This window comes from Corvus moneduloides, chromosome W (genome assembly GCF_009650955.1).
Source record: "Corvus moneduloides isolate bCorMon1 chromosome W, bCorMon1.pri, whole genome shotgun sequence".
Taxonomy (NCBI): domain Eukaryota; kingdom Metazoa; phylum Chordata; class Aves; order Passeriformes; family Corvidae; genus Corvus; species Corvus moneduloides.
Window position 1 is genome coordinate 14521701 of NC_045510.1, and position 18892 is coordinate 14540592.

General features: G+C 50.5%; 1 long non-coding RNA gene across 1 annotated transcript; it reads right to left on the minus strand.

Moving 5' to 3' along the window:
• Window positions 1–1376: 1376 nt before the first annotated feature.
• On the minus strand, window positions 1377–16525 carry LOC116437461. The gene is made up of 3 exons (XR_004237312.1): window positions 16514–16525; window positions 14179–14182; window positions 1377–1549 (listed from the first exon to the last, which is right to left on the minus strand). It is a non-coding gene; the product is annotated as an uncharacterized LOC116437461 (long non-coding RNA).
• Window positions 16526–18892: the final 2367 nt, after the last annotated feature.

Here is an 18892-nt window from a genome sequence, read left to right on the forward strand (position 1 = left end):
AGGCTTGAGAAGATATAGGAATGCCTTCTGAAGCTGTGATGGTCACCATATCCTCACCACGGAGGTCCTGAACAGGCACTTGAGGTTGAAAAAGTCCCATAATATCAGCTAAATGTCCCTGAGAAGTTTGAGGAGAATGTGCTTGAATTGATATGTCTCGTTCCGAGACTTCCCTTTTAATAGGGATAATACGTGTTTCATCTTGCTGAACTAGAAGAGGAGTTAAGATATATTTGAAAAAGTCCTCCTTTTCTTGTGGAGATAGCATAGGCCTTGTCTCGCTGAAGCCGTGCGGGAGATATGGCTTAACATCATGCAATTGTTGTGATAATTCCCTGAGTGGCGTTGTCAGAGGGATGGTGGAGGCTAGACGTGAGGCTGATAGAGTGGCTGCTGAAATGCCGTGGCCATACGCCGCTGTTTGTGGCTGCGATGTAGATATGGGCATAACGCAACCGGGGGCTTGTCACCACAAGCCCCGGCGTGCCCTCGGGCAGAGGGGACGCAGCGTTAGCCTCCACAACGTCCTCGCTGGACAGCTCAGTGGAATCAGCGTGAGATGGCTGCGTGCGCTGGCTCCTCCTCAGAGGAAGCACGTCGTTGGGCAGCCGATGATCAGGCTGGCGTTAGCCCGGAGGCAAAGAAGGCAGGAGGGGCTTCTGGTGTGAGTTCCAACAGGTTTATTTGCAGGAGGGACCAGGGACCAGCAAAAGCCCCGAGGAGACGCGGGCTAGTCCCCTTTATAGGGGGGTGGAGTAAGGCAGGAAAAGGGAAAACAACCAATGGAGTACAAGCAGAGGGGAGGATACAATTTTTCAGAACAAATGGGGAAAACAGGGAGGCAGGAGTCATAACAGGGAACCAATTAATAACTACAAAAGGGAGAACTTTCTGGAACAGGGGGAGGTAATTTAGGATTGGGAGCCACCCAGGGGGAGGTAACCTAGACCTCAGTGATCTCTTCTGGTGACTGACATTTGATGGTTTCAGCCCGAGAGCAGGCTGAGCCACCCTAACATCTCCCCCTTTTTTATTACATTGAAATGAGGGGAAAGGCTTAAGGGATTTCAAAACCAAACACTTAAAAATGGGAAGGGCTAATAAAATTAACAACTCCATAAAGAAACCCCATACAATGTCCTTGATAATTGAAGGAATCTGGCTACTGAAGCTCCCGGTGTACAGGAGGAGCTGCAGCAGCAGGTGGGACAGCAGCATGTAGGATGTCAGCATGCAGTTATGGGAGATAACTTTAGGAACAGTGTAACATAAATAAAATTAATACAAATACAATTAACTTAAATAACAATGGCTCACTTGGACTCCCCCTCTTTCAAAACAAAGGGCCACTTAGGGGAGGGAAACACAATAGAGAAGGTGGGAAAGAGAATGTTTGTCTTTGATACCTGGGAGGAGAATTTCTTGTTTATTCAGGAGGTCTTGTTTCTCCTCCTTTTCCAGGCAGTTGCTACTGCATTTTCAGGCTGCTTTGGTTTTGATGTCTTTGTTAAGAAAGGTTTGATCCACTTTCCAGGGATCCATTTAGGTCCTTCTGGGGTTGAAACACACCCGTAGCTTCTACCCTGGGTGACTAGGGGGTACGGGCCACGTATCTGTAAAGTGTCAGGGTCCTTTATTAGGACCTCAGGTCTCTCAGTCAGTTTATGTTTGGCAGAGTTTGTGAAGTGTCTCAGGATGGGAGGATCAGGTTCCTCATAGGAACAGTTTAAAAAGTTCAAAGTGAACAACGCTTTGGACAGTCTTATGGTGGGGGCAGCGATCTCATTGCCACCCTTTTGTTGTTCTAACAGTCTTTTTAGTGTCTGATGTTTCCTCTCCACAATGGCTTGGCCTGTGGGTGAGTGAGGGATGCCAGTGATGTGATCCACATCCCACTCACTCATGAATCTGTTTAACTCTGCAGAGGTGTACACAGGGCCATTGTCAGTTTTTAATTTATTTGGTGTCCCCAACACAGCGAAGGCCTGGACTAGGTGGTTGATGACATCTTTGGCCCTCTCCCCACGGTGAGCTGAGGCAAAGGTTGCACCAGAAAAAGTATCCACGGAATCATGAATATATTTCTGGCGGCCAAATTGGGGGAAGTGGGTGACATCTGTTTGCCATACCTCACAACTGCCTAGGCCTCGGGGGTTAACCCCCTGACCTAATGATGGAAGCTGATCTTTTCGGCAGTTGGGGCATGTTGCCACAATGGCTTTCGCCTGGTCTCTAGTGAGGTGGAGCATCCGGACGAGAGCTGGAGCATTTTGATGGAACATTGCATGGCTCAGCTGGGCTTGCTGGAATCTGTTAGGCAGATTCGCTAACTCGATGGGCATCGCTAGGGCATCTGCTCTCCTGTTCCCTTCGGCAATAAATCCTGGCAGGTCAGTGTGTGACCTCACATGCATTACATAAAAGGGTTGCTTTCGGTGGGAGACAATTTGGATTAGCTTCGAAAGCAATTTACAGATTTTTGGATTCGCCACCTCTCTGAGCGATGCTCTTTCTGCTCTGGACACCACTCCTGCTACATATGCGGAATCTGTTACCAAATTAAAAGGTTCGTTGAACCGCTCAAATGCTCTGACCACTGCGGCAAGCTCTGCAACCTGCGGTGATCCTTCGACCACCTGCACATCAGACTCCCACTTCTGAGTGCAAGTATCCCTCCAAGCGATGACAGACTTGTGAGATGCCCCAGAACCATCCATAAAGATCGTCAGGGCATTGAGGGGTTCACGACTCTGAATTTCTTTTGGAATTAATTTAAAGGCCGAATTGAACAATTTGTGTTTCAGGTTGTGAGCCAATATTTGTCCCGAATAACTATCAAAGGCAAATTGAAGGTGATTGTTGTTTTGAAGGAGATGGTCCAGTGCATTGGTTGTTAGTGGCAGGTAAACACATGTGAAATCACACCCCGCAAGGGTACGGAGGCGAGACCTAGCCTTTATCACCAACTGAGCCATGAGCTCCTGTGGCGTGGTAATACTTTTGGACGGCTGGTGCGAGAGGAAAACCCACTCAATAATCAGAAGGGGATCCCTCTGCACCTTGTCCCACTGGAAAACCAGCCCATGGAGGTATGGCATTTTCCCCAACACTATTGTCATAGGTTAGCAAGCATAGTCCCGGAAGGGAAGTCCTTGCTAAGGGGTGCTTACAGTTTCCTCTGGGAACTGATAGAACCTATCAGCTGGCCAGTTTGAATATGGACAATTCTCTAAGCCACTTAAAGTTGTGATCACCTCTGTGATCCACATTTAAGAATAGGCAAACTCCCCCTCCAAGCTCTCTCTCATTTCCGGCGCTGGGACAGGTGGCTGCGGGCCCCGTGTGGGGGCCAGCGGGCCCGGCCAGGCCCTGCTTGGGCCAGGCCGGGCCGGGCCACGGCCATCCTGAAGCCGATGGACCTGTTCCAGCCATGGAACCTCCCCCACTGCCTTGCCGTGGGCAGCCGGAGCGGCTCGGCTCTCCCCTCTCTCCTCTGCGATAAGAAAAATTCAACATTCCAGCTGCAAAGCTGCAAGGCCGAGGTGAGATTAACCCTTTTTATTGCTGTGAAGAGCTGAAAACCTGAGGGAAGAGAGAGAGGAGATGCTTAAAGCTGAAAGTCTGTTGTGAAGCTATGATATATCAGAGTATCCTGTTGTAATTTCATGAAGATATGGGGGGTGGAGTGTTCAACTCGTGAGCAGAAGCACCTGCGCTGAGATAGGCAGATGCTGACGCAGCTGTAATTTCATGAGAAGTTTGGACAGGGAGAGATGAACCAGATGAGGACTTTTGCTCCAAACGGGAAAGGAGAAAACCTCAGTCCCTAGAGATGAACCAGATGAGGACTTTTGCTCCAAACGGGAAAGGAGAAAACCTCAGTTCCTAGAGATGCTCCCAGAGATAGTCCTAAAGATGAAGATGATGAAGACCCTTTGCTCCCAGGGAAGGAGAAGGGCCTCTGTTTTTGTTTCTGAACGGCTCAACCTTAAAATTGTACCCCAAAAAACTTCAAGAGTGGACCCTCGAAAGCAGTTGCGGGAAAAGCTGCAAGTCGGGGGAAGGGACTCACACGCAGGCAGAGAGACTCCTCTTCCTAAATGGACTGAACAATATTTGGAAGTGGGCGGCTGTCTCGTTGTGATAATGTTTTCATAGCATGAGCAAGAAGAGACTTCTCTTTCTAAATGGACTGAACAAGGTTATTATGGAAGTGGTAAACAGACTGAACATCTTAAGGGTTGTCTTTTCACATTGTCAGTGGGAGAAGGGAGGAAGGTGGGGGGAGGAGGAGAGTTCTGAAGGTGGTATAATTTTTTTTCTTCTTTTAGGTCTGTTAATAAACTTCTTTATATTCTTTCAAGTTTGGTGCCTGTTTTGCATTTCTCCTAATTCTTATCTCACAGCAGATAAACAGTAATGAGTATTTTGGACCAAACCACTACAACTATAAATTGAAAGGGCAGACCTGGGGCATAACGATGGGCTTGGCGAGATGACAGCGCCTCCTGGACTTTGATGAGGGAGTTTCTTGCCTCTTCTGTCAACTGCCTCGGGGATTTGAGATCCTCGTTCCCATGAAGCAGGTTGAACAGAGGGGCAAGGTCCTCAGATGTCAGTCCCAGGAGCTGCCTCACCCAGTTGATGGACCCGCAGAGTTGATGGAGTTCCTGCAGAGTCTTGGGGTTGATTTTTAACGGTTGGAGCACCACCGTCTGCTCCTCAATTTTGAGTCCTAGATATTTAAAAGGTGAGGTCTTCTGGACCTTTTTGGGATGGATTTCGATTCCATCAGCCTCTAAAGCCCTGATTACCTCCCCCAGAGTCCAGTGCAGGTACTGCTGCGTGGGCGCACACACCAAAACATCGTCCATGTAGTGTAGGATCACAGCTCTAGCTGCCTTTTTCCGGACAGGGGACAGAATGCGAGCGACATACCACTGGCAGATGGTGGGCGAGTTTTTCATGCCTTGCGGCAGAACTCGCCAGTGGTAGCGCTGCATGGGAGCCTCTCGGTTGAGGGAAGGCACAGAGAAGGCAAACCGGGGCGCGTCGTCCGGATGCAGGGGGATATGGAAGAAGCAGTCCTTGACATCTATGACTGCTAGCTTCCACTGCCTAGGGAGCATTGTGGGTGATGGCATTCCGGGCTGCAGGGGTCCCATGTCCTCAATGACCTCGTTAATTTTCCGCAGGTCGTGAAGGAGTCTCCACTTGTCTGTCCCCAGCTTCCGGATCACAAAGACCGGGGAGTTCCAAGCACTGTTGGAAGGCTCAATGTTCCCCTTCCCCAGCTGCTCCTCCATGAGTGCAGTGAGCGCTCTCAATTGGTGTGTTTTTAAAGGCCACTGATCCACCCAGACCCTTTTATTGGCGAGCCAATTCAATTTTTGGGTGGGGCGCTCCACAGTGGCCCCTACTAAAAATCCCGGGGTTGAGATGGGATCTCAACCCGGGCTCCCCACTGGGACATGAGATCCCTGCCCCACAATGTAAACCCAGAGTCAATAACAAATGGATGGACTGTTGCAATCCGCCCCTCTGGACCCTCAATCTGGACAAGCGTCCTGCTTCTCTGGCCAGCCACAGATCCTCCCACACCCATAACAACACCTTCCGCTGGTTGCAACCCCCAATGTGACGGCCAGTTGTTGGAGGCGATGACGGTCACGTCTGCCCCCGTGTCCATCATCCCTGCTAGGCTGATGTCCGAGCCCAGGCATGAAATCTTGCAGCTTAGCATCAGCTTGTCCTCCCCTACCACCTCAGCCCAGAAGACAGATGGGTTGTAGTTTTCTGGTGAACTTCTGGGCATGAGGATGGCCTGGGCGAGAACCTGGCCAGCTGCAAGAAAGAAAGGTGGATGAATACATTGGATGTTAATTGTAAAGAGTCCTTGTGATCCTACTTGAACAATCTCTGGTGTTATTGAGATCTCTGGTGGTGCACGCGTGGTGTCTCCTATTATAAACAAGCAGCAGTCTTTCAGTCCTTCGCAGCTCACGAGGACCCGTCGAGGTGTGATAGAGTCCATCGTGGTTGCAGTGGCTGCAGTCACAGTTTTTCTGGTTGCGGCTTCTTTATTTATGTCATCACGCGGGGCCGCAGATCCGCGCTGGGTCCTCAGTTTCCTGGCTGTACCTCCATGGGAGTGGGCGATGGTACTTGCCCTGGGGAAACAGCTCGGGAACTTTGATTAATTGGGGCTGGAGCTCTGCAGTTCTGGGCCACATGTCCTGGCTTGCCACATCTGTGACAGGTCCAGGTTCTGTTTGTCATCCTCTTGTCCTGAGGTGCCGTTGCCTCAGCGGCACCCGCAGCTCCCACCACATTCCCCCTTGTTTTTAAATTTGGTTGGCCAACTGGAAGTAAGGTTGTGCAGTGCCAAATCATCTGCTTTAACGTTGGTGGAGGATCAAGTGGAAGGGTCATAATCACTCTCTTACAAGGTTCATTTGCATTACCTTTTGCTATTTGAGTGATTATGCTTTCTCTAATTCTTGTATCTTCCACTTGCTTCTCCACCACTAATTTCAATTTGTCAATAAAGTCAATAAATGGCTCATTTGGGAGTTGCCAAATTTCAGTGAAATTTAGTAGAGGTGCCGATTTAGGGGGCATCATTAAAAATGCGTGCTCCGCCGCATGTTTAACAGCATTTAAGACCAGCTCTGGGGTGTTTCGGGCCTGGACTTGTGGCTTGGCAAGCAACCCCTCACTGGTAAGGTGGTCCATGGAAACCCCTGCGTTATTAGGGTCTTGCAACAGGATTGGGAGGACCTCTCTTAGTTGCTTTCTCCACCCATCATCCCACAACTCGAATTCGGCTGGAGAAAGCAAGCAGGAAAAAATGCTTTGGAGGTCTGCTGGGACCAACACTGTATTAGTGAGGGTGGCCCGCAGGAGATTCCGGAAATATGGACTCTCCCTCCCAAACTCCTTCTGGGCTTTACAAAGTTCTTTGAGCCCAGCAGGGTCAAAGGGTTTCCAGGTGGGGTTGCCGCCAGCTCGGTTATAAGTAACCAGAGCGGCAAAGGGACCGGAGGAGGCTCCCGGTTCTGGGTTCAAGATGGCGTCAGTTCCGGTTTCCACAGCGTGGGAACTGGAAGACGAGGCGTGGGAACCAGAAGGCTCCTCCCGGTAGGCGGGGGCTGAGGAAAAAGAGGAGCGGCCACGGGAAGGGCGGGGACTCCCGACGCAGGGGGCAGGACCCGACGCAAAGGAGGAGCTCACAGACGTCACGTTAGGAGGGGGCGGGGCCAGGACAGAGCGAGGAGGAGGGGGGGCAAGAGGATTTTGGGAAGAAGAAGGAAAAAAGGTGGGCTGTGCCATGCGGTCTCCTCCATTTTGGGGGAGTGCAGGAACAGCAGGGAAAGGGGACAAAACGGTGAACGAAGAAAAGCCTTCGCCGTCATTTTCAGGGCAATAAAACTGGGAACCGCTTTTTGGGAGAACAACCGGGGAAGACGGCATAGGAGAGAGGGTTTGGGTAGAAGCCGAAACAGCTTGGCCAGAACTACTCCGGCAGGGCGGCTGAGAGGATCGAGGAGAGTCAGGGAGACGGTGGCAGCCCTGTGCCTCTGGGCATTTTACAACTCCCGGTCTTTTCAGCGATGGGGTAGTGGGATGAGGAACGCGAGGAGGGGAAAGAGGGACTTGGGAAGAACTGGGGGGAATTCGGGGCTTTTCTTTTATTTTCCGATTAGCTTTGTGCATATCTCTCAAAGCCCAGACCGTGTAGAGAAACCTCTCTCCGGAGGAATCTCCCCTTTGGTTTAATTCTAATATTTTGTCCCCCACAAATTGCCAAAACGAGGCTGACTTCAAATTAGCAGGGGACATCTGGGGAAAATAAAAGAACAGCCACTTAACAAACCTTTTCAAAAACCCCTTTGTTAACTTTAACCCACAATTCTTCAGGGACTCCCCAACTTGGAGATAAACCTCCCGCTGAGGCTGAGAAAGCTTAGCTCCCATCTTAAACCTCAGCCTCTACTTCACCCACCACCGACAAAAAGGAGAAATTAAAAATAATTTTCCAGGGGCCGGGAATCACAAGAATACTCACAAGAAGACACAGGCATCCGGTCCTGGAAACAAAAAGGCACGGTGGGGTCCTCTGGGACCGGCTACTCTCCTGGCAGGAGTTGGCAACCTCGTCTCGGAGCGCGGCTTTTAAAACAGAGTGCGCTGCCGCAAGAGGCGTCGGCGTCTCCGAATCGCTGACACTCGCAGCCTCCAGGCAGCGAGGACGATGCAGGAACGCACGTGTGTGTCGTCCCTGTTCGGGCGCCAACCTAACGCAACCGGGGGCTTGTCACCACAAGCCTCGGTGTGCCCTCGTGTTGGGGTCCCTCCCCTGCCGTGTAGCCCTGGGAGAGGGGCCCTGAGGGCACAGACACGGGGTTTCCCTGTCCCTGCTCAGCCTCGTTCCCATTGGTTGGTTTGTGTTCCCTGCGTGGGCAGAAGGACCCTTGGTCCCGTGACTGGAACAGTTCCTCGGCAGAGCTCCGGCCATGCGGCTGGAGAAATAAACATCTCTGAAACAGCTATCAAGAATCTGTCTGTCCGTATATATTTCCTTTCCACGGGACTCCTGGTTTGATATATGCGTGTTGCAGTATCCCCACTGCAACAAATGGTGGCTAATGCGGGCAGAACGATCCCCGATCCCTAAGCGACTGATTTGTGTGAGTAAACCCTGGAAACTTTGGATTCCTCTTCTTGGTTTTGCTTTGCTATTCCGTATCTAAACTATGGAGGAACGGTGGGAAGACTCTTGGTTCTCAGAGCCGCATATGGACATTTATCTTAAAATGATTCTTGAACAACGATTTGTAAATTTTAGCTTGATTCAAGCTCAGAAAGAACTGAAACACTTCCTGGCATGGTTGTTTAAGAACTTTTTCTATGTTTCTTGGGATTTAATTCTTACCAAGGGCTTTTGGAAAACCGTTTGGACACAGTTAATACTGGAGTCAAAATATATGCCGATGGAAGAATATTTTCGTGAATATTATTTAGTTACCGAGACTGTTGAGCAATGTCAGCTGTGTCCTGGCGAAGGGAAGCCTGGGTCAGGGACCGTGCGGCCCAGGCCACGTGCACCGAGCGCTCTGCGAGCAGCAGCGAGGCAGTTCCTGCGTGCGGGCGGAGCCACGCGAGCCGCAGTGTTGGTGGCGGAGCGAGGAGCGGCGGGACCCGGCAGTGCCCACCTGGCCCAGCGCAGCGCGTGGTGGAGCGAGCCCCGTGAACGCCCGGCCGAGAGGGGCGGCGCGTGGGCGGCGGATGGCGGCGATGGCGGTGGAACGGAGCCGCGCCCAGCCGAAACACGCGCTGGAGCGGGGCGCGGGGGGGTCATCGCTCGGGGGCCCGGCCGAGACGTGGGTGCAGCGCCTGGCATCGGCTGCGAAGCTGCGACCAGAGGAGGCGACGCACGGAGAACTGAGCGGCGCGGCCCAGCCCGGCCCGCGCAGCCCCAAACGCGACCCCGGGAAGAGCGCGCAGGCACCAGCAGCTCCGACAATTCCAACACGGGAGCGACCGAAAGAGAGAGCAAAGACGCAGCGAGACAGAAAACAGCAGCCACTCGAAAAAAGGAAAAGATCGTAGTACCTAAGATCTTAGGGATAGTAAAATGGTATAATGTTAAGCAAAATTATGGTTTTATAACAAGGTGTGACAACCAGCAAGACATATTCGTGCATAGAACTGCTATTAAAAAGAATAACCCTGAAAAATGGATCCCAAGCTTGGGAGATGGAGAGGTGGTGGAATTTAATATTGTACTAGGGAGAAAAGGGTTACAAGCATCGCAGGTGACTGGGCCTGATGGTGTTCCTGTAAAAGGCAGTATATATGCAAAAAATCGTAGTCATGTTAGACAATATCTCCATTGTAAGCCCCCCCTACAGTTTCCCTTTCCTAATCCCACCTTTCCCTTTTACCCTATGTCCTATTACCCCCAGTGTATTCCCAATCTGTTTTTTCATCCATGGTTTCCCTCACAAAACCATGCTTTTGCCAATTGTTTCCCCAAAAATGCCTTTCCAATGCCGAGTGGGGGATGAAAAGGGGGAGGGAAGAAGTTAAACCCTCTCCTGCCTCAGTTTCCCCACAAAGCATGCTCAGAGAATTCTGTCTCCCTTCTGTCAGCCCTAAGATGTTCCACAGAATCTGTTTGGACATTTAAAGACTCAGGAGGGTGGCTTGTTTTGTCTTGAAACGGTTCTTGTTATGTTTATCCAGTTGTTTTCATTCTCCTTTTATTAAAATAAAACGGGTGAGGTGTTGGGGTCCCTCCCCTGCCGTGTAGCCCTGGGAGAGGGGCCCTGAGGGCACAGACACGGGGTTTCCCTGTCCCTGCTCAGCCTCGTTCCCATTGGTTGGTTTGTGTTCCCTGCGCGGGCAGAAGGACCCTTGGTCCCGTGACTGTAACAGTTCCTGGGCAGAGCTCCGGCCATGCGGCTGGAGAAATAAACATCTCTGAAACAGCTATCAAGAATCTGTCTGTCCGTATATATTTCCTTTCCACGGGACTCCTGGTTTGATATATGCGTGTTGCAGTATCCCCACTGCAACACCCTCGGGCAGAGGGGACGCAGCGTTAGCCTCCACAGCGTCCTCGCTGGACGGCTCAGTGGAATCAGCGTGAGATGGCTGCGTGCGCTGGCTCCTCCTCAGAGGAAGCACATCGGGCAGCCGATGATCAGGCTGGCGTTAGCCCGGAGGCAAAGAAGGCAGGAGGGGCTTCTGGTGTGAGTTCCAACAGGTTTATTTGCAGGAGGGACCAGGGACCAGCAAAAGCCCCGAGGAGACGCGGGCTAGTCCCCTTTATAGGGGGGTGGAGTAAGGCAGGAAAAGGGAAAACAACCAATGGAGTACAAGCAGAGGGGAGGATACAATTTTTCAGAACAAATGGGGAAAACAGGGAGGCAGGAGTCATAACAGGGAACCAATTAATAACTAAGAAAGGGAGAATTTTCTGGAACAGGGGGAGGTAATTTAGGATTGGGAGCCACCCAGGGGGAGGTAACGTAGACCTCAGTGATCTCTTCTGGTGACTGACATTTGATGGTTTCAGCCCGAGAGCAGGCTGACCCACCCCAACATGGGCAGAGCCGATGAAGGGCCGGTCGCTGCCGCATCAGCTGAGGGTATGCCCGATAGAGCTGCAGTGGCCGATGGAATTGCAGTGATGGCTGGAGGTGCTGTGCTTACTGGCGATGCCGGCATAGCAGCTGAGGCGTCCGTGTCTGGCAGCCGCACGGGAGTAGCAGCCGGGACCGGGGGTGGGGCCGGGCTGGTCCTAGAAACCCTGGGGGCAGGGCTAGGAGTGGCTTGAGCCGTTCCGCATGCCATAGAATACACGATAGAGCCGACAGCGGAAAAAGCTGAAAGTCGGCTGTGGTCCGAGGAGAGTGCCGTTGCCGGGGTAACCGCGACATCTGAGGACGGGGGTGGGGGGGGAGGGTGATGCTGCCCCGCGCAGGCGTGGAAGCGAGCTGTTCCGAACGCGGAAGTAAAGCAGGATCGGCAGCCGCGGGGGTGATGACGTCAGAAGCAGGCACCGCCGCCGCCGCCGCCACGCCGCGCAATTCAAACGCGGAAGTGGTCGCGGACCCGGGCTGCGTGAGGGTGGCAGAAGGGATGGATGCAAGCTCCAGGACCGCCCCTGGCCGCGCGCATGGTTCATCTGATGAGAGGACCCCGGATTCGGGTGGTACGGATCGGCCCTTGGCTTGCATTGTAACGGGTGGTTCGGACGTGATAGAAACCACGCCCTCCGAGGCAGGCTCCGTTTCTAGGGAGGTGGCCGGGGCCCCCCTTCTCCCCCCAGGGCATGCGTGGGTGGGAAAAGCTCTAAAATTGCTGTATCATGTTCCTCGCTCGGACTAAATAAAAATTTTAACTTCGGGTCCGGCAAAAAACCTTTTCCACCCCCGGGATGGCCGCGCCCCCCCTCCCCGCCGCCTGCGGTGCCTGCAGGGATGGATAATCGCCTTTGCTAGGAACCTCGGGGATTTTTACATGAATATCGGGTTTTCCACCCATCTCTGGGGCTGGCGAGGCTGCGAGCAGGGTTTTAAAACCTCCCGCCGCCTGCATGGGTTTCAGCGTACCCTCCGCGGCAGTTTTAAAGATCTCCTCTTCAGTAGAAGCAGGAGGTGCTAGTTCCGGAAGAATTTCATAAATTACCCTCGCTGGTGGTATTAATCTCTGAGCCGTTTCATCTCTTAGACTCACGAAATGGTATAGAATAGAATTAACATTCTCCCAAAAAGATGGGAGATACAAATCTCCAATCACTGCATCTGGAAACTCCCTCTTCACCCAGGACAGCAAATCTCATATTTCTTTCCTAGATACTGGTAAGGGATGCTTACGAGCTAGGTTTTCAAAACTATGAATAACATTTGTCTCTGCCTGGGAAGGAATTGGACCCATAATTTGCCACTTGGTCTAGTTTTGGACAGCTTACCAGAGTTTAGGTGGCTGTTATTGGTCTTTGAAGTCATGGCCCGCGTCCCATCCAGCAGTTCAAGGCCTCTCCTCCCCCCTGTGCACCGAGGTTAGGAGATCCTGGATTTTCAAAGCCGACCCCGGGGTTTCTCTTCTGTTTCTGGCTGGGTGCTGCTGTCCAAAATGTCCTGGCTTGCTTTGTTTCGATGAGGCCGAACACGGGGCACCAATTGGCACTAACTGTGCCATAATTATGCCTCTCCTGATGGGAGAGATCTTTTAAAGTCCTTGCCAGGAGTTCGAGACACAAATGGGGCTCTCAGCCTTCACTGCTTCTAGATAGTTGTTTATTAAGTCTTATCAGAGAAACAGAGTCACTAGTGTGACCCAGACATAGCACAAAGAAGAGAATGCAGGAGAAAGCCAAATTATCAAGATTACACGGCCTTTTAAAAGGTAAATTAACCAATGGTTACTAAAAACATACATTATTTTTACTTTTCTACCAATTATTTAGTAACCCAGCAAGGAACTGCGGAATTCTTTGTCCAATCATCCCAAACTACTTTTACTGCAGAATATGGAGTAGTAGAAGAAGAAGGTTTGGAGAACAATGACAATCCTCAATTTTGATGTTTTTTACTTGTATCTATTTACTACATTAACAAACCCAAAGCCTCTAAATTTTTCACCCTGTGATAATCTTACATAGTAGTCTATCACCTAATTTACACCAGTGTGGTTTCTAATTCTTCTCTAAGAGTAGGCAGTTTTTTCCAAGGACGAAGGTCAAAAACAGTGTTGTTCAGGGGGGTAAAACCCTTCAAAACAGGCAGAGAAATATTCTCTGCACTCTGGGTTCCTACATAAGGAAACGCGTCGGGGTTGCAGGGGAGTTCGGAAAGCCCCCCCTTCAGTAGAAGTAGGAGGTGCTGCCCTCAAAAGCACTTCATAAATTACCCGAGCAGGAGATAGCAACCTCAGAGCCGATTCATCTCTTAGAGTTGCCAAATGATACAGAATAGAATTAATATTTTCCCAGAAAGATGGTAGGTGCAGATCTCCTATTACAGCATCAGGGAATTCATTTCTCACTCAGGACAACAAATCCTCTAGTTCCTTCCTAGAAACAGCTACTGGATGCTTACGAGACAGATTCTCGAAGCTATCAATTACATCTGTCTCTGTCCTTGAGAGAATTCCTCCCATGATTGTTTTTAGGTGTAGTTTTGGACAGCTTACCAGAGTTTAGGTGGTTTTTATCGGTCTTTGAAGTCCTGGCCCGTGTCTCGTCCAACAGTTCACGGCTTCTTCTGTCCCCCATGCACTGAGGTCAGAAGATCCTGGATTTTCAAAGCCGACCCACGGGATTTTTGTTCTGTTTCTGGCTGTGCGCTGCTGTCCGATTTCTCCTGGCAGGCTTTACTTCAGTGAGGCCCGAACACAGGGCACCATATGACGCAGTCCAGCACCTTAATTGTGTCTCCCCTGATGGGGGAGGCTTTTTAGAGTCTTTGCCAGGAGACGAACAGGACTTTTAGCCATCTCTTTCTTCTGAAGTTGTTTATTAAATCTTATCAGAGAAATACAAGCCACTGTTGTGACCCAGACATAGCATGAAGTAGAGAATGCAAGAAAAAGCCGAATTATCAAGATAGCACAGCCTTTTTAAAGGTAAATTAACCAATAAAAGCTTAAAACAAAAGATATTTTCACATTTCTTCCAATGTCTAGTAAATTGTCTGGTCACGTAGACAGGAACTGCAGAATTCTTTATCCAATCATCCCAGACTACTTCTATGACACTGAACCATGCCATAAATCAAATCCCTCCTGATGGGAGAGAATTTTTTAAAAGTCCTTGCAAGGAGTTTCAAACGATAAACCGAGACTTTTCCTGGAGTTTCAGTGCTGCCGGATAGTTGTTTATTAAGTCTTATCAGAGAAACAGAGCCACCAGCGTGACTCAGGCATAACATAGAGTACAGAAAGCAGGAGAGAAGTCTAATTATCAAGATTTACATGGCCTTTTAAAGATAATTTAACCAATAGTTACTAAAAACGTATATTATTTTCACTTTCCTACCAATTATTCAGTAACACAGCCAGGAACTGTGGAATTCCTCATCCAATCATTCCACACTACTTTTACTGCAGAATATGGAGTAGTAGAAGAAGGAGAAGGTGGTTTAGAGAACAACAACAATCCTCCATTTTGATATTTTTTACTCTTATCTATATACTACAAAGAGAAGCCCAAAAGCCTCTAAATTTTTCACCCTGTGACAATCTTACATAGTAGTCTATCACCTAATTCACACCACTGTATTTTCTAGTTCTTGTCTGATCGTTGATAATTTTTTCCAAGGTTGGAGGTTAAAACAGTGTTGTCCGGGGGGTAAGAACCCTTAAAAACAGGCAGAGAAATATTCTCGGCACTCTGGGTTCCTACACTTCTACTGCAGAATATGGAGTAGATGAAAAAGAAGAAGAAGGTCTGGAGAACAACAACAATCCTCCATTTTGATGGTTTTTGCTTTTATCTACTTACTATATTAATAAACCCAAAACCTCTAAATTTTTCACCCTGTGATAATCTTACATAGTATTCTATCACCTAGTTCACACCAGTGTAGATTCTAATTCTTCCCAGAGGGTAGGCAATTTTCTCCATGGACGAAGGTCAAAAACAGCATTGTCCAGGGGGGTAGAACCCTTCAAAACAGGCAGAGAAATATTCTCTGCATTCTGGGTTCCCAGTGTGCTACTGATTACATGTATTACTTTGCTTATTTTTACTCAGCGTGGGTTTACTGTCTCATTATATGTATTTTCTTGCTTTTCTGTTGCCTTCACATTCATAGTAAGAGACGCGGTTGTTATCACAAGAACAAAAAAGGGGGAATATGGCTCCTCAGGAACATTTAGATAATGCAATATTTTCACTAAAGTTTGTGCAGGCGGATCATCAATTTTGATCCCCAGCAGAGCGATACTGGTCTGAAGATTTGCGTGTGTGAGACCAATTTCTAAAAGGTTTTACCTAAGGGTCCACCATTGGGTGCGCAATTGCAAGGCCTAGCTGATCTTCTAACCTAGGAGAGAAAGTACGCATGTGTTTTATTGCCAACAGGTCTAAAGTGGTTACCTGCTCGACTGGACAAACATCGATTGCCTCCGAGAAAATGAGGCCCAGTGAGAGAAAAATGACCCAATCACCATCCAGCCCTTGTGGCCAAGGCAAGAGCAGGAGTAGGACTGCCAGGAACATGGCTGTGACCTGAAGGCTTGCGGAGGCAGCCTGCCAACAGAGACCTTGTGTCCCACTGTACCTACCATCATGTTATTGTGTTCCTGCTGACCTTCTTCAGCTATTCCCTGTTCCATGCTTCCAGAAAGACATTCGGTAATGTCAAAGTCAACACTTCCAGCTAATGGACCCTCTCCTGCCTAAACAGCACAGCCCCTGAGCTCCAGCCATATGAGCTTTGGAACAGTAGCCATTTACTTCCAAGTGCAGAAGAAGCAGCCCTCTCTCTATCTCTGGGGACATTGGACACTATCTTTTTGTTTTCCTATGCTGTGGGTCTCTTTGTCAGTAGCATGGTTGTACTTGATGGGTTCTTATTGATTATGATATGTATTCCATGTATCTTATTTTGTGTGCAAGAGACTGCGATGATGCCCTTGATTTTTGGAATTTAGAAAAATGTGTTTTAATTTCCCTTTTTGCCCCAAGAGTAGCGGCTGGAAAAGCGTTAAGATTGTTAAATAAGTTAGGCTGCTGGCTTGCTAAACAGACTAATACCACTTCACTTGCTCTATCAGGATTATTAACTGATGTCGATTCTGTTAGACACGCTACTTTGCAAAATCGAGCAGCCATTGACTTTTTGCTGTTGGCACATGGACATCATTGTGAAGAATTTGATGGCATGTGCTGTGTAGGAGATTAGGGACAGGCGTTCGGAAGATATCGCGTTGTGCGGGACAGGTAAAACCCCTCCCCTCTACAGGTAATACCTGACCAGAAGGAAGTGACGCAGTAAACCCAGGTTATTTAACCCTGTGTAACCCATGAATAAACGCCATTTGCCGTCTACCACATTGGTGCCTGTGAGCTGATAGCCCGAACGACCTGAGGTGGTCGTCGTACTGTTCCTGAACCAGGTCGCTACGCCTTCTGAGAGGCAACAAGTGGTGCCGAAACCCCGGGATCCGGAATCGGAATCGGGATCGGGAATTCGCCTGGACGGGTGAACGGTGGCCGGCGCGGCGGGACCAGCCCGGCGGGGAGGACACTCCCGGACCAGCGTGGAGGATGGAAGCTCTCGCGAAGGTCGTATCTCAGATTCATAAGCAATGGGGCATTGATTGCAAGCCAAAAGATTTTACTCTTGCTGTTGCGAGGCTTTTGGAAATTGGGGTCATAGACCATCCGGTGGATATACTCCACCCAGAAGTATGGGACAAATGTTCCAAGGCTCTGGCCGACGAAACAATGTCCTCGGGTTTGGGGAAATACCTTAAATTATGGGGAAAAGTCGTGCAGGCTTTGCGTAAGGCTCTGCAAGAGCAGGAGACCTGGAAAGCCGCACGGAACTGTTTGCTAGCCACACCTCGGCTGGGAGTTGGGGTGGCTACGCAAACGGCAGATGAAAGTACCCCTGCCGAGCATACAGGCTCGCAGGAGCAGGGACCCTCTCCACAGCCCCCCAGCCCAACCCTACCTACAGAGGGAAAGGAGCGGGCACAGTCATTCTGGGGCGGGCTGGTGGAGGAGGCACGGGGGGCTGCCGTTAAAGCGGAGTCCGAAACGGCTTGGGCAAGACCCCCACCCTATGCCCCGCAGAATGGCGCCGACCCCGGAGGGGATGGGGGGGGGCGCACACGCGGCTGGCAGAAGCGGGGGAGGTGCGCAGGGAGACAAACAGGCGGCCGGCAGGAGCGGGGGAGGTGCGCCAGGTAACACAGATGTGGCCGGCGGGATCAAAGAAGGGCCGCCAGATAACGCAGATGCGCGTGAATGGAAAAGGGGGGGGAATCCCGGAGGGGGAACCAGGGCCAACCAGAGCGCTCGCCCAGAAACATGCCCATACATAGCAAGAGCCTCCCTCAGCAGGAGGCGGGGCGAGCCCAGGGGGAAGGAACGGCCCAATCCTAAGAGAAGGGGGCGGGGTAGGAGCCCGGTGAAAAAGCTCCGGAGCCCGGAAGTATCCAGTCAGTCGACTTCCGGCTCCGAGTCAGACTACAGCTGGAGCGAGTGGCCTGACGAATGGTCTGTAACCGACTCCGACTCCGACCAAGATTATTTAAGAATAGATAAATGCTATAACCACCGCGCTCCTACTTGGGCCAAGGGGAAATTTGAAAAAGAACGTACTCCGCTTACAGACTGGAGAAAGATAAAAACAGCCTGTGCTGAATGGGCCCCTTCAGCCACGCTAGCTTTCCCGGTCTGGGTAGGAGGGCAAGGCGGAAACCAGAGGACTTACTCACTGATAAATCCTAAAGATATACAAGCAATTGTTAAAGCAATTGCAGACAGAGGGATTAATTCGGCTATGGTTTCCACCCTCATCGACAGCCTTTTTGGAGGGGATGACATGCTCCCATTTGACATTAAACAAACCTGCAGGTTAATTTTTGATGGGGCAGGGATGATTGTTTTCAAACAAGAGTGGGAAGACAATTGTGCAAAGCAACTAGCCCTAGTAACTGGGGCAGACCACCCCCTCCACGGCTCCAGCCTACAGCGGCTAATGGGCACGGACCCAACCGTGATCACACCCCAGGCGCAGGCCGAGGGCCTACGGGCCCACGAAGTCATGGCAACTACCCGCGCCGCCAGAGAAGCTATCCGCTCTGCTTCCAGAGTTATTGCGAGACCATCGCCATGGTCCACAATAAAGCAGAGCGAGAGCGAAAGTTTCACACAATTTGTAGACCGCCTCCAAGCAGCAGTCGATTCCTCTGCTCTGCCCCCAGAAGCAAAGGGCCCTGTGGTGGCAGAATGCTTGCGTCAACAATGCAATTCTGCCACCGAGGACATTTTACGGTCATTACCAGACGGGTCCAGTATTGCAGATATGATCAAGCATGTCGCAAAAGAAGAACATCTGGCCCCAATCCAGGCAGCTGTCCGCACTGCAATAACCAGTGTAATGGCATGCTTTAAGTGTGGCCAGGCAGGCCACGTTGTAATGAATTGTCCCCAATTAGAGCCTCCAACAACAGCGGTTCCCCCACGCCAGACCCGACCTAGGGGGCCATGCTGGGCATGTGGGAAAAAGGGACATTTTGCCAGAGAATGCAGATCCAAGCTCCAGGGAAACGGGAAGGGGAGGGGGCATCCAGGCCGCACACAGCTCCCTCCCACTCGGGACATGAAGCGGCCCAGCTATGCCAATCCTCAATGGGCCATGGAGCT